This window comes from Mastigoproctus giganteus, chromosome 7, assembly GCF_048544385.1.
Source record: "Mastigoproctus giganteus isolate SK-2022 chromosome 7, ASM4854438v1, whole genome shotgun sequence".
Taxonomy (NCBI): Eukaryota; Metazoa; Arthropoda; class Arachnida; order Uropygi; family Thelyphonidae; genus Mastigoproctus; species Mastigoproctus giganteus.
Window position 1 is genome coordinate 136,965,624 of NC_143581.1, and position 22,759 is coordinate 136,988,382.

A 22,759-nucleotide genomic window follows, 5' to 3' on the forward strand; every position below is an offset into this window, starting at 1 on the left:
CCATGGTAAATACCAGTCAGATTTTCCGCCTAATAGTGACCTTAGAAAAAGTAAATTAGAACTTAAATCCAGATTATTCGTGCAACAAAATTTCTTCATGGCACCTAATTTACAATCTAAAGCACTAACTGTAGCATCATTTAAAGTGAGTCATCTTGCAAAAAAATGCAGATAATTTTTTGATGGTCAATTCATCAAAGATGAATTTTTAGAAAAAAGATTCTCTTTTTGAAAATAAGAACAAAAATTAAATTAAAAGTGCCCTTCAAGATTTGCAATTATCTTGAAATACTGTGATGCGATGCATCGAAAAAATGGGAGCGAACAATTGTGTGCTGATATTGCTAATTGTGTGTCCTTTTCTTTACAACTGGATGAATCTACAAACGTCAGTTGCTCATTTTTATTTGTATGGTTTTCGATGATTCTGCCACTAGAGAAGAACTGCTGGGTTTCGTTAAAAGAAAGAACAAATTAACTTCTTTTATTGCTGCTAAGTACGGTACAGGTACTAGAAACAATTATTTTTATCACGGTGACATGGCCAGAACTAGAGCTCTTGATATCTTTAACTCATTCACACATTTTATTGAAAAAATTATATTACCACTATTTAAGCTCATATCAGTAACAACAGATGGAGCTAAAGCAATGACGGGGCATCTTAACGGATTCATCACATTGTGCCAAAAGGATGATGAATTCCCAGATTTTTTGAGTCACCACTGTATCATCCACCAACAAGTGTTAGCCAGCAAAAGATTAAATACTAAAAGTATTATGGACATAGCTTCCAAAATCATGAATTCCATCAGAGGACAATCTCTTCAAAGTAGACTTTTCAAAATGCAACTTGATGAAAACGAACCAGATCTGATATTACAAACAGATATGAGATGGCTGAGTCGAATTAAGTTTCTACAGAGATTTATCAATTTGCTGAATGAAATTAAAAAAATTTGTTGATCAAAGGGGAGATGATTATCAGCAGCTACAAGATATGGAGTGGTTGTGTGATCTAGCTATTTTGGCAGATTTTACCAGTAAATTAAAGGATCTGAATTTGGAATTACAAGGAAAAATTAAAAATGTAGGTGATATGTTTAGTAGTATTTCTGCATATAAATATCAAATTTTGGCAATGGCTAAGGATCTCAAAGAAAAAAAATTTGACCATTTTGCAAATATGCAAGATCATTTGCAAAAATATCTTGTTTTTGAATTTAATAGTGAGAAATATGTTTCTGAAATTGAGAACGTTGTGGATGATTTTGAAACCAGATTCAGTGATTTTAAAACAATCGAAGACATTGTTCAATATATTTCTTATCCATTTAATGTCGACTTAGATACGAAACAAATTGCAGAAAAAATCGCTGCGGTTTTTCACATGGTGAAAATATTATTTGAAAATGAAATTATTACATTGCGAAATGATATCTTCCTAAAAACCAGATCATCAGATAAGGAGTTTTGGAAATATGTTTTGCCGAGAAAAGCCCAAATGTAAAAAAAAATGCAGTGAACTTTTAAATTCCTGTTTTGGTTCCACATATCTATGTGAATCGGCCTTTTCGTATTTGAAACAAACAAAGACGAGGAATCGCTGTGCTTTAAAATTTAAATATATGCTAATTAGCAATGCGAAGTTTTAGAGAGATCTTCAAGTACCTTGTTAATAGACCAGTAAAGGATAGCGAATGCTTATAAAGCGGTACTCACCTTGAATAAAGTTCCCGCATGTCAAAAAAGGCATCATGAGAGTATATAATTTATTTCTTAAATACCACGCGCGTTCACTCTACACACATTGCCAACTGAAGACGTTTTAACCAACGAAAGTCCCCGTAATTACTATTGGCTTCACCGTATTCACTTATTTAGTTTTTAATTATTCTTTTGCTTCTTTTACTTCAGTGACAACCAAGGATTGGATGTGTACACTTCTGTTTCCTTGTGCCTATTTTAACTCAGTCAACACTTCCCTACTTCCCCCCTTTTAATTTTATTCAATTTAACAATTCAACCAAAATATTAACCACGCTGCCTAAGTAAGCCATCGCAGATTAATTCAAGGTGAGTACCGCTTTATAAGCATTTGCTATCCTTTACTAATATATGCTAATTTAAAATAAGAATTCTGAATTGTATTTAATTTTAAATTTTATAAACAACAATTTTCAATGTGTTGATTAACTTTTTTAACCTTGTGCATTTAAATTTTTGAGATGGTAGATCACGGCACATTTTGAAGGAAAAAAAGTAGATCACATCACAAATTAAGTTGGCTGCCCCTGCTCTATAGGATTCAGGTCCGGGATGTTTCCTGGCCAGCTAAGAGTTGTAACGGACCGTTCTTCCAACCACTTTTTAACCACTTTTTAACCATTTTTAATGTCAACACATTATTGTTGAACCTCTAATGCAGAAATGAAGCTAAAGTAACAACAAAAGTGCCTTCTTGCACTTTTCACCCAATAGCAAGGAGCAGAGTCCTGAAAGATGCAATTACTTGGCAGGTTGAAATGTCCTCTATCATTATCTTTATTTTTTTATAACCTTTTATAAACTGCTGGTGACCTACTCTGCGATATTAAATGCACCCTCATATCATTTGACTGGTAGGGAATTTCACTGTAGACACCGTACAGTCTGGACGGTGTCCTTCACCACATTTAAGGTGAATCGTTTGTCTCCCCTCACAGCCATGCCGGTTGAATTTCTTCTCATCCGAGAAAACACTGACTTCCGCTGCTTGGGGGTCCATTTGACATGCTTCTTGCACCAAATTAATTGGGCCTTTTTAATTTTTTGTGTGAAGAGGGGCTTCTTCTTAGGACGATGGACTAAAAGTCCATTTTTGAAGAGGCGTCTTCTGACTGTTACTGCACTTGCTATCAAGCAAGCAAGGAATGACTGCAACTCTTGCAGAGCATGCTTATATAGCTGAAAGTAACAGCTGATGCAATATTACGTCATCACCTATGCATGTCAATCTTATCTGATGCAATCTGTAAGAAATATTGCCATATACTTACGTTATTCGGACAACAATTACAATTTTAAGGGGTGATGCACTTTCATTGAACACCAGTGTATATATAAGAAATAATGTTTGAAAGAAAATGGAAAATTGGGTATATAGAAAGCAAAAAAAAAAAGAAATAATAAAAAACTGAAGGTAAAAAATTTTTTAAATAAATAATAAAAAGCTAAAGGAAATAATTTTTAAAATTAAATAATAAACTTAAGGAAAAATTTTTTAAAATAAATACAATAAAAGGTAAATAAAGGAAAGAATATATACAAAAAATAAAATGTTTAAAAATAAGAATTAGGTTAACCAGGACTGCCTCCTCTGGATAATGCCAAATGGTTCTGAAATTAGGAGAATTTACAACAGCAGGACATGTTGCTTGTTTCAGGATTGGGGGATCTTACTACTAGAGGAACATATCATTACAAGGTTAGGGAAGTTTACAATCACCCAAGTCACTTAACTGTACAAAACTACAATTGCTGTTACCAATAACTTTTGAAACTACAAGGGCAGCCTCCCAACTCTCCCTAAATTTCCAACCCCAATTTAAAACTACTCATTATTTTTCTCTTCATTATTGAACATGAATAGAAAACATTTTTTAAAAAAATAATGTTGCTTACATTAATTGTGTAATTTATTAAGCATTTAATAAACCAACATTGAATTATTCACATGGTATACAATTGTTTAATTATATACATATTGGATGATCACCACACAACATCATTTCCAAATCCCAATATTTTTAGAAACAAAATGAAAAAAAATGGACTTTTATATGTTAATATATTATTTTTTGATAACAGTAATGTATTAAATTATTTACATTCAAAAGCAGGAACCGCATCTGACTTGTGAACTGAAAAATTAACTGGAGACAAGACCCGACATATGTGCTGGTAACTCGCGAATTTTCCGGGGGTACCCAACCTGATGCAGCACTCTAGCCATAGGTATGATCTTCACTTGGTGTTCATTGTCTATACATACTCGTTATTCCAAGGCCTCACTACATTACATCAAATATATTAAACTGCCAATGTGTCAATTTTTTTTTTATGAATTTAGTATTGACATCATTTATACAACACTTATTCCAGCACTAATCTAATTCAAACTCCAAATTTTTAAAACTTAATTCAAACTCTAATTCAATTCTAATTCTAATGGAATAAAATAAGGTGACTTCTATTGGAGTTATATTTTTTTAGGTTCCCTATTTCTTATAGCCCCAGAAAATTTTGTAGTCCCTAGGCACATTGCCTGAAGTGCTTAATGGAAAATATGGCCCTGCTTCCAATAAGTTTAATGTTTATTTATTTTTTATTTTTTTTTATAAAAAAAAATTCATTGTAATGTGTTTCTTGTACAGAGAAATAGTTATAGTTGTGATTTTTTTTTTTTTTTTTTTCCAATTATGAAAATCACAAACATAGAACTGCCCTGTAATACCTAGTATGTTTTTTTTTGGATTAAAGGATGAGAATGCAGAACATAAATGTTGACATTAGACTTAAATTTTTGTGGATTGCAATTTTCGGGAAATAAGATTGTTCCAGTGAACAGGAATAGAAGTGAAAAATGTGGAATAGTTGTTTCTGTGAATTGTTCTATTCACGGATCGATTAAGGACATATGTGGGAGAACTACAGATATCAATTTGGAAGATCACTGCACAAGAAATGAAACATTTATGAGACAGAGTGCAGACACTTTGTGTCAGGTTATTAATTAACCTGCCTTTGCTTTATTGAATAGTTCAGAAACTTGAGAGAGGTTTTGGGGCTCTACCTCAGATGTGGAAATAACAGTCCACAGTGGGGACTGTTATTTCCAACCTCTGCCCAAACAGCTCCAACTTTTCAAATATCTATTACCAATTCTTTAAATGCTTTATTCCAAGGTAATTGTGAAATGAGAAAGAAATAACTTGGTTACTTTCAGTTTTTCTAAGGCCCAGCCTGTCTCATAGCTGGCAGAAAGGAGTCTACTGCTCTTCTTATTTTCAAAAACACTCATATTTCTAGACAAGGTCACATATCTTCATTAGAGACTACCTCAAATTCTAATCACTCTTGACATAAGCACATCATCAGTATTGCTTCCTTTGCATCTAAAAAAACTGGCTTTCTCTTATGGTTTCGACTTTACTTTTCTTCTAAACAAATCTCAAATCCATATTACCGATGAATATTGTTCTGGCATCTGGGGTAGTGCCTCCAAAATCTCTCTCAGTTCTCTAGACTCCATCCAAAAGAGGAAAATAAGGTTAATTAATGACTCATCTTTTACAAAGTCTCTCCAATTGAATACTGGTCTGGGTGCCTCACTTTGGAAGGATTTCCATCTGCTTGAATGGGCACAGAGAAGGGCAATCAGTTTGGTGAAAGGAACAAAAGGCTGCTCTTACAAAGAAAGGCTTCAGTTCTGGAAATTTCTATACTTGGAGATTAGGCACCTGCAGGGAGATGTAATTGAAATCTGATTAAGGCCTTGAATGCATTGAGTAAGCTAAATGTTACAAGGACTAATAGATTAACAGTAGCCACTGGCAGAGGTGAAAGTGATTCTTGCACTGCTTCTATTGGAATGAGCAGCAGCCTGGAAAACAAGATGCAGGGTATTTCAGAGACTGCTGGGAGTCATTGCGGAACAAGTAAACACACGGGTTGTGTTAGGGTAGCTAAGGATAGGAACAGGTGCATGTATACTTGCGTATACACCAATGCTAGGAGTTTGGTAAATAAATTTGATGAATTTGAGGTATTGCTCAAAACATCAAAGGCAAATATTGTTGGGATATGAGAGAGGTGGTGTCACACAGATATAAGGAATGCAGAACTGGAATTTGGGGAGTACAATGTGTACTGGAAGGATAGACAGGATAAGAAGGGAGGGGGAGTTATGCTATCAGTTAAGACACACATAATATCCAAGGAAGTGAAGCCAGTTGACATCGCTGGACAGTGCAGTGTTGAGCCAGTTTGGCGTGACATAAGCATTGGGAGATCAAAATTGAGAGTAGGAGTGTGTTATAGGCCTAATGACTCTGATGAGTATAATAAGAAACTGTGCAGGGAAATATAGAGTGGGCCAGTAAATCAGAGAATCCTACAATGGGGGATTTTAATTTCCCAGGTTAGGAAATTCCAGTCAATTATTATTATTCCACAAATTCCAGTCAATTATTATTATTGACTGGAATTTGTGGGTTGGTCACTCACACACTAGCAAGGCTTTATTGGATGATTTATTGTGGATTTATTGGATGATTGTTTTCTACATCAGCATGCTCGGGTGGCAACTAGAGATGATTATCAGTAGTGATTCTTCATGCATTAAGAATCTGCAGATAACAGAACCACTAGGTGGCAGTGATCATAGTGTGCTGAAGTGGGATTTACTCAAAGAGGTAACTACCATCAGGGGTAAAGGGAAGGGTTTTTGCTTTCGTAAAGGTGACTACGGTGGTCTGAGACAGTATTTAAAGTCTGTATGGTGGGACCAGCTGATGATGTTACCAACAGGAAATTCAAAATGGGACACATTCAAAGAATTAATCTTGGAAACTACTAGGCTTTTCATACCAACTAAGAAATATTGTTTAAGGTTTAGGCCTAAATGGATGTCAGATGAACTTATGAGACATATGGCAGAGAAGAAAAATGCATAGGATACATATAAAGTAATGGGTGACATGGAAGCTTATGATAGATATAAGCTGGTCTGTAACCAAGTCACAAAGGAGATTAGGTAGGCAAAGGCAGATTGTGAAAAATCTTTGGCAAAGGATGCAAAGAAAAACAACAAGGAGTTCTTTACCTATGTAAACTCTTGAAGCAAAGGGATGAATCAGATTGGTCCGCTGGATATTGATGGTTCAACTGTCGATGATCCTGCTTAGGTGGCTAACAAACTAAATGAGTATTTTGCATCTACATTTGCACATGAGGAGTTATTCAGGGAGGGGAATGTCAGAGGTGAGTTAAACTCTGGCAGTGAGCTAGATGATTTTAACTGAGAAGAAAGTGGAGGAGAAATTGTTGAAGATAAACATAAAAAAAAGGCACCCCGGGTGGATGAGATTTATCCAGTTATATTAAAGGGGGCAGCAAAGGAAGTAAGCACACCCTTAGCCATAATTATGAGAGCTTCTTTGGACTCAGGGGAGGTACCCATGGACTGGAGATGTGCAAATGTGACCCGCAATTCATAAAGGAGGATCAAAGGGGGACACAAGTAATTATAGACCTGTTAGTTTAACTTCTGTTCCAGGAAAATTAATGGATGCACTGGTTAAAGAAGCACTGCAGGATCATCTAGGCAAGACTTCAGTTATAGCTTGGGTGACAAATCAGCATGGGTGACAAATGCAATGTTAACTCAGTCTGGTGTGATATTAGCAGTGGAAAAAAACAAAATTTAGAGTAGGAGTGTGATATAGGCATAATGACTGTGATGAGTATACCAAACAGCTATACAAAGAAATAGAGTGGGCCAGTAAATGAGAATGTTTTATAATGGGAATTTTTAAATTTCCAGATGTTGACTGGAATTTGTGGGATGGTCACTCACACACTAGCAAGACATCGATTTATTGGATGACTGTTCTCCACAAAAGCATGTTAGAGAGGCAACAAAAAGAAGTGATATTCTTTATTTGGTTAGGCGCCTCCATAGCCAGGTGGGAAGGAGCAGCAGTGCGTAGCAAATGCTTCTTGAGACTGGGGTTCGAGCCCGTCACCACCAAATACGGAGGATGCAGAAAGGTCAGGGAATGACCACCGCATATTCCCGGAGCAATATGGCCTTAGTTGTTAATGCTCCTAAAAACCAAATAACAACAACAACAACTTTATTTGGTTATCATCCGTGATTCTCGTGCATTAAGAATCTACAAATAAAAGTCCCACTGGTTGGCAGTGATTACAGTGTGCTAATATGGAATTTAATTAAAGACATAACTACAGCCAGGATAAGGGGAAAGGCTTCCGCTCATGTAAGGCTGACTACAGTGGTTTCAGTCAGTTTTTAAATTCTGTGCAATGGGACCAACTGATGATATCACCAGCAACAAATTCTAAATGAGAAGCATTCGGGGAAGTAATGAAAGAAGTTACTGGGCTTTTCATACCAATGAAGATATAGCATTCATGCTTAGACTTGAAGGAATATTAGATGAACTATTGAGACACATGACAGAGAAGAAAGCATATGGGATGCATATAAATTATCAGGTGATTCAGGAGCCTATGATAGATATAAATTAGTCTGTAATGTAGTCACAAAGGAGGTTAGGCAAGTGAGGTTGATTATGAAATATCTCTGGCAAAGAATGCAGATAAAAGCAGCAAATAATTCTGTCCATATATTATCAGTAGAAGGAAGGGATTGAATCACAGTGGGCCATTTGATACCAGTGGATTTACTTTTGATGTCCCTGCTTAGGTTGCTGACAGATTAAATAGGTGTTTTGCAACATCATATTTGTGCTAAGTTACATTCTTTCCTGTAACATCATAGCTTAATTTTAACTTTAGTTACCAAATAACTGATACCAAAACTAGTGAACATAGTTTTGGTAACAGCTATTTTCTGTAATACTTTCTTAATTTAAATTCTGGAATATATTGTAAATTTAAATTTTGTAATCTTTCTTAAGTTCAAATTTTACTTGAATCATGTTTGTTACAAGATCCACTTTGAAAACTTTGTCTGAGGATACCATGATTCAGTTGGAAATGGCTGCAGGCATTTCTGGCAAATCATTATTTTATTACAGACTTGTGTAGCCTGTGTTATGTATTCTAAAGCCAGTCTAGTAGACAAACCATGCATAATTGCAGATTATTTTCTTTGATATAAAGAATTTGCCAATCTAAATTTAAATCTTTGTACATTACTAAAAGAATTTGAGTCACTTAAGTATCTTGTGGCCTGCCAAGTGATGATGCATCCCCTGATTCAGGTCCTAGAATAGAGTAATCAATTGCATACTGCTCTGATTAAAGAAAATTTAGTTTCATTGGGAGAATCTGTTGTCAGGAAAACAGGTAATGATTTTTGAAATATACATAGGCAGACTGGAACTACAGTGAATTTTCTGAGAGCAACAATTGGTGTTACCAACATTATCAGATTGTAAGGTGGATAAAGACACTGCATTATTATTCATGTCAGGACTAATGATTTTAGCCCTACACAACTTGATGATTTGTTTGATAAATATAGGACAGTGCTGAAAAAAAAATTACACAAGTTATGTCAGAATGAGTATGTCTGCATTCCTGTCTGGACATGAGAGGTGGGATTATATGCTGAAAGCATTGTGCATTAACTCAAGAGTCTCTTAATGCTCTTTTGGGATATGTGTATTGGGGGGGGGGATTTTTATCCACATGGCCCAAACTTGTAGGTAGAAGGAATGAATTTATGTGGGCTACAGGGCTTGGCAACCAGGCACCTCAGAGGTGACCTGATTGAGGTTTACAAGGCTCTGAGAGGGATTAGTAAAATGAATGGAGTGGAATTCTCACTATTATAAAGAATTCCGGAACAAGGGAGTCATAAATTCAAATTATAGGGATTGAGGTTTAGATTAGATGGTAGGAAGTTTTCTTTTAGCCATCAAATTGTTGATTGTTGGAACAAATTACCCTCGCAGGTAGTTGAGGCTGACCGCTTAAATAAATTCAAAGGTCAACTTTTCTTTTAGCCATCAAGTTGTTGATTGTTGGAACATGTTACCCTCGCAGGTAGTTGAGGCTGACAGTTTGGAGGCTTGAAGTGGTGGAACCCATGTTTAGTCTCTAGAGCTAAGTTCCGGTCAACCCTTCCTTATCTCTTCCATCATGCAGTATGATTGATGACTTTTGAGGTTATGATGAACGTCGTGGCGAGATCCAATATTCCTTACATTTCGAGGTAGAGCTCTAAAGCGATGTTCCCAGGCCGGCCGCTAGTTAGTACACCGGACTGAATCTATTGGTAACCCTCTAGTAAGCTTCCGGATCAGCTAGTGTATAATCTTGCTACCTCTACTCTGCCAGATAGTGACTGGAGAGAGTCCGAGTAGTGTGCATGCGGGGAGCATTGTCAAGGCCACGTTATGTCAAGTATCTGGGTATATTCTAACCACATGTACACCATATCCAAAAATTTCATTACTTCATACAGCATGTCCCATCTACTTTTTCTTACTATTGAAAACACCATGAATTGTCAAACTAATAGAGCAAGCTTATCTGCGAAAAGATCTAAACCTCCCAAGGACTTCCTAATTCATTTCACAAATATACGTGGTCTCAATTCTAATCTCAATGATGTCCATTTCCACTTGCAGTCTGCCAAACCCTATGTACTTTTTCCTGACAGAATCTCAGTTATCGGTTGATTCATCTACTGCTCATCTCAGATGCCCAAATTATTCGCTGTATGATTCCTTTCGTCTCAAAGGCAGTACTTGTGCATATGTCCGTTCTGATATTCCCTGTCAGAAACTTGGCAATTTGGAATCTCCTCTCTTTGATCTTCTCTGGCTTAAAATCTCTCTACCTCATTGGGTCAAACCCTCTTGGCACAAGAGAAATTCATCTGTTGTCTCTACCGTTCTCCCAACTCCACTAATCACTTGGAGCTCTTTGACTTCCTCTCTTTGCAACTTGACTTTCTCCAGTCCAACTTTCCTAACAGTGAAGTAATTTTCCTTGGTGATTTTAATGTTCACAACTCCAGCTGGCTTCCATTTTCTAGTCACACCGACCCAGCAGGTCGAGATGCTGAGGCTTTTGCAATTACTAATGACCTAGCACAGATTGTTCATTTAACTACAAGAATACCGGACAATCCTAATCATACAGCCAATACGCTTGATCTTTTTCTCACAAACAACCCTTCTAAGTACACGGTCGAAGTGAGAGGTCCTTTAGGCAGTTCAGATCACAACTTGGTGATTGTCTCTTCTCCAATGGAACCTTTATCTCATGGCTATTCCCAACCACGTATTGTTTGGCATTACAAGAATGCAAAATGGGATGACCTGCGAGACTTCTTTTCTTCTTTTCCTTGGTCAGATTACTGTTTCAAAACTTTTGATGTCGACGTTTGCTCAGATCGTGTCAGTGAAATTATTCTTGCAGGAATGAAATCCTTTATCCCACACTCCACTTCAAAATCTCGTCCTTTATCTAAACCTTGGTTTTCCAATAAATGTGCTAAGGCTGTCCAAGAGAAGAATGTTGCATATCGTAATTGGCTTGTTTCTAATTCTTCAGTTTCATTTTCTGCCTGCACCAAAGCTCGCAACAATTGTAAAGCAGTTATTAATCAGTCCAAACTAGAGTTTGAACAGGCTAAGAGTAGAAAACTTGCTTCTTGCCCTAATGGTAGCCGAGCATTCTGGTCTCTTGCCAAAGCTATTGGCCGCAACTTTTGCCCATCTTTGCTCCCACCTCTGTCCAAACCAGATGGTTCTGTTGCCACTTCAGCCAAGGATAAAGCTGACCTGCTAGCATCCCATTTTTCTTCCAACTCATCTATTAATGATCTTGGTAAAACATCTCCCACCATTCCCAACACACTCCATTCAATGCCTCCTGTGGTCTTCCGTAAAACGGATATCCGAAGGATTTTGACGAATCTTGGTCCTGATGGTATTTCTCCACTGACTTGTTCTCGAAACCTGTGCTCCTTAACTTACTCCTGTTCCTTGCTGCCTATTTTCACTTTCTTATTCTAAAGGTGTTTTTCTTTCTGCTTGGAAATTTGCTCACATACAGCCAGTTCCTAAAAAGTGTGACAAATCTCTCCCATCCAATTATCGTCCCATTGCAATTACTTCTACTCTTTCTAAAGTAATGGAGAAATCAATTAACCGCCAACTCTTAAACTACCTAGAAACCTTCCGTCTGATCAACGATCACCAGTATAGATTCCGTCAGTGTCAATCCACTGGAGATATTCTGGCTTATGTTACCCATTTATAGACTAATTCAGTGGAAAGGTTCGGTGAAACACAAGTAGTTGCTCTTGACATCTCAAAGGCTTTTGATCGTGTCTGGCATAAAGGTCTTCTAAACAAGCTTCCATCTTATGGGTTGCCAACTGTTTTTAGTAATTGGTTATCCAGTTTTCTTCCTGATCGCTCACTGAGGGTGATGGTAGATGGCTCTCTGTCTTCTAACTTCTCCACTAATGCCGGTGTCCCCCAAGGTTCAGTTCTTTCCCCCACTCTTTTCTTCTTGTATATCAATGACCTTCTTCCATTGACTGGAAATCCTATCCATAGTTTTGCCGATGATAGCACATTGCATTCAACTTTCCATTTTGAGAAACCTTGTCCTGCTCAATCAGCTTCAACTTCTCGAAAATCTGCTACCAATTCCTTAAATGCCGCTCTTCAGGTAATTCTCCAGTGGGGCAAAGACAACTTAGCTGATTTCAACCCTTCTAAAACTCAGTCTTGTCTTATATCTCGCAAAAAGGATTCTTCTGCTCCTATGCTTATCTTTAGTGACACTCGGATTTCTAGGCAAAATGATATATCTCTTTTGGGGATTACCCTGACTTCTAATCTCTCTTGGCACAAGCACATTACAAATATTGCTTCCTCTGCATCTAAAAAACTTGGTTTTCTCTTTCGCTCTCGGAGTTACTTTTCTTCCAAACCGCTGCTCACTGTGTATAAATCGCAAATCCGACCTGCCATGGAATATTATTCCCACAACTGGGGTGGTGCCCCCAAAACCTCTCTCAGGCATCTTGATTCCATTCAGAAGAGGGCAGTTAGGTTAATTAACGATTCATCTCTAACAGAGTCTCCCCACTTGCTTTCTCATAGACGCACTGTTTCTGCTGCATGCCTCTTCTACAGATACTTCCATGGGCACTGTTCTTCTGAATTGGCTTCTATAATTCCTGCTCTCTCTTTCAAAACAGTCCGAACATGTGCCGCCACTAGCCAACATCCATTTACTGTCCAACTTCAAATCCACAGAACCAACTTTTCATCTTCCTCATTTATTCATTCAACTGCCGTTTTCTGGAACAACCTTCCTTCGTACGTATTTCCTGAAAATTACAATCTACAGAAGTAAAAGTCCAATGTCAACAAATATCTTCTTTCGTCTTCTTAACCTCGAACCCAAGCACGGTACCAAGTACTATAGGTTCTAATACCCCTCGTGTTTGGGGTTCACATAAAAAAAAAAAAAAAAAAAAGTTTAAATAAATTCAAAGGTCAACTGTATACTTACCTGTCTTTGAAAAGGGGAACATATAATTTGTGTTTTCTTATCTACTTGGTTATTTATTTATTTATTATTATTTTTTTGCCAGTGCAGCAAAAGCCTGTGCACTGTATGTCAAATACTATTACAGTTTTGTCAAGACAGCACTCATTTGAACAAAGATTCTGCGAGGGTTTTTCCAGTATCTTATTGTATTTGGATTTTAGCAAGGTATTTGATTTGGTTCCTCATGAGAGGTTATTGTATAAGATGAAATTTGGGATTAATTACTGGCAAGCTTCTCAGATGGATTACAGGGTGGCTACATGTCAGAAGGCAGAAGGTTGTGATTAATGGAAATTCTTCTGATTGATGTCAGAAGTGGGGTCTTCCAAAGATGAGTTCTTGGCTCACTGTTTCTGGTTTCATAGGGACAGAAGGTGTGATGTCAGAATTTGCAGATGATGATAGGGAGAGTCATTAATGATCAGTGCCAAGCAGTGCTCCTTCAGGATGATTTGAAAAGGGTTGAAAAATAGTCAGAGAAGTGGCAGCTATGTTTTAATGCAGCAAAATGCAGGGTCTTACACTTGGGAAATAACCACCCCAAAATAATATATACACTTGGTTAGATTTAATTAAAAACACTAAAAGAAGAGGGGTACCCTGTTGAGGTAATCTACCCTCCACAGGGAGTCTGTTAAAAGCAGAAATGGTGTTTAGGGTAATAGAGTCACCAGGAGAAAGTTAGAGGGTGGGGAAGGAAGTGGACATAGCCCTGGGAATAGAATGGGGTTTAAAAGCCTTGGGGCTAGAGTGCCTAAGTTGGGTACAGGTCACTATCTTGGCTTCTCAGTCAAAATAAGTCATCCCACACTTGTCAGGCCAGCTGAACCAATGTCAGAAAGGAAACAGCATGGACTCAGCAGGGCACAAGGAGCAGTTTCCAAACTGTAGTCATATCAGGGTGGGACCTGTCTACCTCAAGAACACAATACATCCACACCATTGGACACCATTCTGACTCACAAATCTATCAGTCCTACATGTATAGAAGGCACATTTATTTATTATTATTATTATTATATTTTTACATATATTCAGGTACACAATTAACAATAACTTGACACAGTTGTACTCATAATTTGCCTGTCACTTGCTGCCTCTTGGACTCAGACCAAACAGCACCGGAATCAAGACATAAAAGCATCACATAAGTTTTTTTTTTTTATTATTAACAAGACATGTAGCATTCATTGCAAAATTTATGCACATGACCAATTTGTTCATTCTACAATTACAACTCTTAGCCAGCAAGTAAAGATTTTTTTTTTTTTTTTAGCAGACATATATTTGGATTGCACAATTAATTAAAACATTAAATATTTAATTGGACACTCTTGTTCATTCAACATTTATCTCCTTTTTTCACAGTACTTTGAATATAGACAGCCCCTGTTTTTTTTTTAGGCTAAGGTTGAACATAACAAACTGCCATATGCAGGCACCTAGTCAGGGTGGAGCCCTCTCTCAGCCCAAGCAAGGTCCCACGCACATGCACACACACATAAATTTGTTAATTTGTCCAACAATTTCTTTCCCCTGCATGCTTGGGATGCCACAGGTTATCATGGGAACCAGAAGTCTAATACTAGATGGAGAGAGGAGGGTTGGACCTTGATTCGGAATTCAGGTTTAGTCAAGAGCATATTTTCCCTGTGAAAGGTTTTCGGAGTTGATCCCAGAATTGGCTAGGGGTAGCATCCAGTATGACCAGAGTGCAATATAAATCTAAGAAAGAATATCTTGTCTGTGATTTTCATACTTTTTCTGGGCTTCTCTCAGGATAAACTAGCCATTGGCAACTTTACAAGCTGCTATGAAGCAACATGGATCTGGAAGCAGAACAGAGGAGGGTTGAGCATTTATTATAATGGTTTCATCATGGAGCATTTATTATAATGGTTTCATCATTACCTAACTCCAGGAGTTTTCAGCCATTTCTCAGTCCCTCTTATTACTGATTAAATAAAAAGAGTCCTCCCTCTCTTCTTTCCCACTGTTGAGTCTCTGGGTGGAACTTGCAGGTTTAAATTTAGATATATTTCTGCAAATATTTGTTTTTATATACCGTAGACATGGTTCTGTACATATATGGGACAATTTTTGTTGCACTGTGAGCAGGGAAAATCAGTTTACTCCCAAAAAAGGATTCTTCCCCTCCCAGCTGGGCCAGGCTGACAGGATATGGGGTGAGGGCACTTCCCCAGGAACAGAAAAGAGTACTTTTGGTTTTTAGTGCTATTCCATCCATCAAACTTAGATTGTTATTGCACAAGAATGCTATGTACTCACTTTAGATGTGCTTGTGGCATCCATGCCAAGGCATGACACGTTTACACTCCAAAGCTGATGGTGGGGGGGATACTGCAGCATATGGATACATCCACATCCTAGCCCCACATATAGAGGGACACTTTTGCACACACATTCACCCATCTGACACTTCTTGCCATAAAATGGCCTATACTGATACCATTAATCAGCCTACTCACATTCTTCTCTTCTTTCACCTACTCTTTCACTCTCAAGAATCTCTCACATATGTATATAGACATATTACATATGTGACAGAATGCACACAGTGATGCATTCAGCTAATCTCATGCTCATCTGGGCAACACACTTCATTCACACCAAACAGGGCTCCAGTAGTCACGCAGAGTTTGCTATCTGGTTGGTAGGGTTGAGATTGAGACAGATCAGCCTGTCTTCCTCTTCAGTGATAAAGAGGTGCTCTGAGCTGCAGGGAGTAGGCCAATTCTTGAGAGATGGTTTTGGGAGTCATGATAGATTGGACACTCCTATAGCAAGTGTCTCCAACCTTCAATAAGGCTCAATGGCAGTTCATTTTCTTTCTCTCTTTGGGTCAACTGCCAAGTCTAAGGAAATAAGCAGATGTTCAGTGAGGGGCATTATTTTCCTAAGTCTATAATAAAGATCTTGCCTACTATTTTCAAATCCATGGAGAGAATACCTGCCACGACTAGCAGGGCAGGCTACTTCCTGAACAGCAAGCTATAGTTGTGGTCAGTAGGATGTTTCTTTGTAATATTTTTTTGTTTTCTTTTAATTCTAACCATTGTGGTTTTGTTAAATCAGGTTCCAGTCCCATAAGAGATGACTGGAATAGATCAGAGTAAGTGTTTCCTTTTTAAGTCCCCAGTCAGATCTGATGATCCTGGAGATCATGGTTGCATATTTCCTAATTTTCTTAGCTAGGTGACAATATAGAGGTATAAAGAGAGCTTGCTATCAAAAATGATATCAGGGTACAGCAGGCCTCGTTATAACGCGGTTCGCTCTATGCTGATTCGCTATAACGCTGTTTTTATATTATAACCTATATCTCACTCTAACACTGTCACAACTCACTATAACGATCTTTTACCAGTGTACAGATTGAATTCTTGGCATATTTAATGAAAACATTTCATCTGATGTAGTCGATAGCTTGAAAATGAATAGCAAAGTTTCCCACGCTCAGTGAAATTTTCTCCCACGCTAATTTAATTGCAGTATGATGACTTGTTACATAGTTCCGAGATCAACATTTAAAAAAATGATCAAGTGTATTGCTTGTAATATTTTCATTATATGCATTTATCCAAAGTCACTCAGTACAGTGTTAGACATCGTATCATAGTTAATGCAACACTCTTACATTTTCATTTTCGAAGATTAATAATGGCAGATAAGAATTAAAAAGGAACAATGTCTGGACTTGGTACAAAGCCTACTAAGGTAAGAAAAATAGAATTTTAAAATAAATTAAATTACACGGTTTGAAGCGAATCGATTCCGTTCAATGACAAGTGGACGCGTGCAATAATTTAGGACTGGCAGATTCCACTGTAAGGACAATTATAAAGAATTAATTTTAGTAGCCAGAAAGACAGCTGTCCCACTGCAAGCAACTAGGCAGGCTATTATAATTGAAACAGAGAGACTTCTAAATAATTTTATTGAAGGTAATATCCAACACACAATTCCATTAAGTTAAATATTATTAAAGAAAAATCGATTAGCCTATATGATGATCTGAAGAAAGCTCACCTTAAAAAATAATAATAATAAAATGTGGAACCATTTAAAGCTAGTAAAGGCTGGTAAGATAGATTTAAAATCCAGGGGGAAGCCACAAGTGCAGATCAAGAAGGAGATGAAACTTTCAAAAAAGAACTTCTAAAAATTATTGAAGAGTGGTGTTCTTCTTAACAAGTTTTTAACATAGGTAAAACAGGACTTTTTTGGAAACGAATGCCTAAAAGAAGTTTCATATCGAAAGAAGGAAGAAAAACATGTCGGGCTTCAAAGCGTCGAAGGATCGGTTGACTTTATTGTTGGGTAGTAATGCTGCGGGAATTTTAAAGTAAAACCCCTTTTAGTTTACTAGGAAGACAACCAAAGTACAACCAAAGTTACAGAAACTCGACAGCCCAGGGTCATCAATGAGATTAATGAATTCATGATTTTAAGTTTAATTTCGATACATAATGTAGTTATTTACCACATAATTATATATGTATATAATGGAGAATATTTTATATGTACAAATTTTTAATATTAAATATTTTGATTGATATTTTTGCTCCTTTTCGCTACCATTTATTATTGATTAGAAAATATCCTATGGCATAGATCGCGACTTGAAGCCAAATTGTTTGTCAGATTGCATATGTTATATTAGGGGAATACGGCACTCGCTTAGTGCTGATTCACTTAGTGCTCTGTTTTTCGGGAAAAAATTATCAGCGTTAAGCAGGGATCACCTTCATGGACCATTTTGATAGTGGTACCTCAGAGTATAATAAGAGATGGATGAGCTTGAATTTAGTGAGTCTTTCAGCAGAATTGTTTGTTTTTTTTTTTTTTTTTTTTTCTGGAGAAATTTTTAACTTGTAGAATACTGTCCACTGCAGCAGCTGTTGAAGGATGAGGTTTGCCTGGTTTTCTAGTCCCACATGTGAGTCTGCCTTCACAATGAAAACAACATCATCTGCAGGGACTAGGTCCATGTTCAGGAGCTCGTCAAGCACTATGATCCAAATGAATGGACTCAACACAGAATCCTGTGGACAGGGTTCCTTTATTCATTATTCTGCATGTTTCTTTATATCAATAATTAAGAAATGAACTATTGCATTTCTCTTTTCAGGATAGAAATGTAAAATGTACAGATTAATTGGCACACTAGCCTGGCGTAGCATTCTGAGAATGCTGGACCACCAAAAGATGTCGGGGGCACCCGCAAAATCTACAGAGCTGGCTAGCATGTATTTCTGTTGTGTGTTATTCACTGCACTTATCAGTTGGGTGGCTTGACTTGAAGCCAAATTGTTTGCCAGATGTTACCGGCCAAGTGCACTGGTATCAGAGCTCTTGGCCGGTAAGTTCTGGGCTTGTTAGGTGACTTCTCCAGATTTTTTCAGAAGATTAGCCTCAAAAATACCTCTTTCCATGGGCTGAAGAATACTCCATGGCAAAGTAGTCATTGTATAGGTGAAGAAATTGGTATGGGAAGGCTGAAGCAAATTTATTAACAGCTTTCACATCCAACAAGTCTAGACCACAGCATTTGTATTTATTTATGTGGTCTAGAGTGACCTCTAGTTCAACCTGGGAGAAGGAGGGTCCAATGTTAGTAGAGTGACAGGCCACGTTATTATTACATATTTCCTCCTGGACTGGAGTTAGAACTGTGGAATACAGTGTGCATGGTGTCCTCCCAAGTGAAGGTAGTAGTACCAGCCACGGGTGTGGTGGTATTTACCATCTCACCTGATGGAAGCTAGTTTGCAGACGGGGCAGTATACAACTCCCCAAGTGTCAGTTTGTGGTTGTCCCAACCAGCTGTTGCCAGGATTATCTTTTCCTTCACCTGTTCCTGTGGGTCCTGTAGATTTTCCTTAGTGCATTAACCTCATTTTCAGGGCAGCTTGATCTTGCTCTCTGAAAGATTTTCCTTGCCTGGTGGACCTTTCGCCTCGGGTTTCTAGCACAGCAGACCACCAGGGAAATGGGTTTTTCTTTGGCTTCTTTTTCTGCCTGGATGCATTATGCATTTAGCATTCCCTGGGTGATTTTTTTTAGTGACTTAGGAGAGTGAGCTGGGTAAGAGAATTTGGTGGAATTCTGCTTTTGCCAGAGGGCTTCAAGCTTGGGGGGGGACCACCACTGAACCACATTTTTCATTGGCTTTTTCTACATAGATGCATTACATGCATTTTGCATTACCTCAGTTATTTTTTCAGAGTGAGTTGGGTATGAGGGTTCAGAATTGTCTGCAATGATTCTCTTAGTGTTTCCTGGAAGGCATCCCAGGTAGCTTTTTTGAAATTGTACCTTGTAATGTCAAAGTAAGGAGAGGGGAAGCCTCCAATTGATGAACAAGGTCAAAGGCTATGGCTTTCAAATTGATGAACAAGATCAAAGGCTATGGCTTTCAAATTGATGAACAAGGTCAAAGGTTATGGCTTTCAAATTGATGAACAAGGTCAAATATTATGGCTCTGTGATGAAAAGTAGTCCAGGCATTGTGGGCAAACTAATTTATTGTTTTAGAAGCTATGGAGGCAGTAGCCAGCATACTGTCTGTATGTGATTCCTACAAGTTTGAACTAAAGGTTGACAATTTTTGAGGCCCATTTAGAAGCAAAGGATGTAGTTGCAGTTGCAAGGAAGTCCTCCAATATCTGGCCATTGTGAGTGCCAGCATGGCCCTCGGTCAGGCTGTGCCAGAGTTTGGGGTGGCAACAGGCATCCATTTACACCAAATCTTTGACCTGGTAGTATTGTTACAGCTGTTTCTAAGAAAGATTGGAATGATGCCTTCTCCTGGCTTGCAATATACCAAGTTGACTAGTAATATGTGCACATGCTTTAAAAACTAGTGCAGAAAGAATTTAGTTTAATCACTGTTAAGGTGGTATTTCATATCACATTGCTGCCTAGGTTGTTTCAGAAGTGGTAATTTTAACACTATTCCACATGAAAGACTAGAGCAGTGTTGCATTAGGGATAATTTACTGCTATGGATAAAAGGATAGTGAGTGGCAGGAGACAGGATGGTTATTAATAGGCACCACTTCTAGGACTAACATTATTATAAAGAAATTACAGCATGGATTTGTTAAAAGGAGATCTTGTCTGACTAATCTTATTAGCTTGTAACAAAGGAACTGTGTGCACATAATAATTTTGGCACTGTTTCATATGAAAGACCATACAAATTGGAGCAGTTGGCTGGATTTACACATAAGCTAAACAATCTACAGCTTAGAGCCTCACATTACAAGGGGCCTCGCTCCATCTTAAAAAAAAAAAATCCTTTTTTTTAATATTGTCACATGTGAACTGTAAGAGAGAAAGGTCTCATGCATGTTATAGCTTAGGGCCACAACAAGTTTAAATCCATGTTGAGTGGCAGAAGACGGGTTGGTTATTAATGGGCACCTCTTCTAGGACTAACGTTATTAGCAAATTACTATTGGGTTCGTGTTGGGCTACTTACTGTTTTCAGTATTTATTAATAATGTGGATAAAGTGGTGTAAGCATATTGTCTGAGTTTCCAGTTGATACTAAGGTTTCCATGTTGGTCAATGATTAATGACTGGAATCAAGGTGTACTACTGCAACAAGACCTAAAAAGTTAGCCAGATAGGTTGCAAAGTCACAAAGGAGGTTTAACATTAATAAATATAAGGTACTGCATATGGGATCCCAGATATATATAAAAATTGATTGCACCTCCTTGCGCAGCTTGTAACTTAAAAACCATTTACCTTCTACAACAGGATAATCATCTTGTTGTCCCTAATGACAAAATTCCTGTATATTGTTGAAATAATTCCATGAGCTGGCTTAGCAGCTTATCTGCTTTGCTCAGGGAACTTCATGCCAGACTGATGTTACCCTTGTCTATTTTGTTATTCACCACCTTCACAGTGGTACCAACTGATACCAATTTGTTGAATGAAATGAAGGGGGAGGGTTGTTAGATTATAGAATAGATTGAGAAGTAGGTTCTAGCCATTCAGCAATCTATTTCTTTTTATGATTCATGAAGTGTTGGGGATGTTACACCTAATTAATTTGTTTATTTCTTTTTATGATTCATGAAGTGTTAGGGATGTTACACCTAATTAATTTGTTTACTGTTAAACGAAATATATATGATTCCGTGCATAATGTGGTTATTTTGACTTGTCATTCTGTGATAAATAAATAAACTGGAATTCCTATGCCCTTAAAAGTGAATATCACACTACATAAATGCCCAGTAGATAAGCTAGATCTTTGTTCTGATTTAGAATAATGTATATTAACCTGGTGTTTTTTGGCCAAAATGTAACAATGGTGGCAGATCACCTGACAGGTGCCAAACTTGCTCTTTAATTTTTTCAATATGTTTTGTTCATTCTGTTTAAATAATGCTAATGTTTCATCTTTTCTTAATGAACTGTGGTACTTATTGTGTGTACTTTTTTTAATTTTAATAAAAAATTAAAAATTATGACAAGTTATCTGTTTTATACCTTTTATTTTCAGGAAAAAAAATCTGCTGAAACTTGCAAAAAATGTATTAGACATAAAATAAACACCAGCATCTTATTCTCTTCCATTTTTCCAGTTTAAAAGATTATTAAGTGCATGAAATTTCAAAAATGTGCATTTATTTCTGCTTATGTATAATATAAATAGTAAAAAATTAAAAAATATTCCATTTTCAGGTTATTTGAAACTGCATATCATGCTTCCCACACTACACCTTATGCCTCTACCAATGCTAATACATCAAACCCAATCTGTCTCCAGCCATCTGGAGACAATATTGGGTTTGATGTATTAGCATTGGTAGAGGCATAAGATGCAAGAAAGCAAGCTTATGCAGCATCAGCCAAAAAAAAAAAAACTCCCATTTCACCCCTCGATTCATTTCAAATGCCTGTCCAGCTCAGCCTTAAAGTTATTTATGTCTTTCCTCAATATAATCTGAGCAAGAGGAAGAATTCAATCAGCATTCAGCTTGCTCAACCCATTCAAGGCCTTATACACCTCAATCAGATCACCTCACATGTGCCTACTCTCCAGGTGCTGCAATTTGCAGAACTTAAGCCTTTCTTGGTAAGAGCACCCCTTTGTTCCCCTCACCAATTTTGTTGCTCTTCTTTGTTACTCATTCTAGCAACTCTACATCCTTCCTAAAATGAGGCCTCCAGACCTGTACACAGTACTCAAGGTGTGAGCTGACCATTGCCTTGTACAACTGGATAATCACCTCCCTGTCCCTGCTAGCAAAATTCCTATATGTCATTGACAAGACTCCATGACCTGCCCTGGCAGCTCATCTGCACTGTCAGCGACTGTCTTTAACTCTTTGAAAACAATAATAAATCTTTCAGAAACACCTAGCATAAGACTGTAGAT

General features: G+C 37.4%; 1 protein-coding gene across 3 annotated transcripts in view; it reads left to right on the forward strand.

The window, feature by feature from the left end:
• Nucleotides 1-22,759, forward strand: part of LOC150083218 (uncharacterized) — a 637,655-nt gene that overhangs the window by 422,938 nt on the left and 191,958 nt on the right. The window lies entirely within an intron of this gene.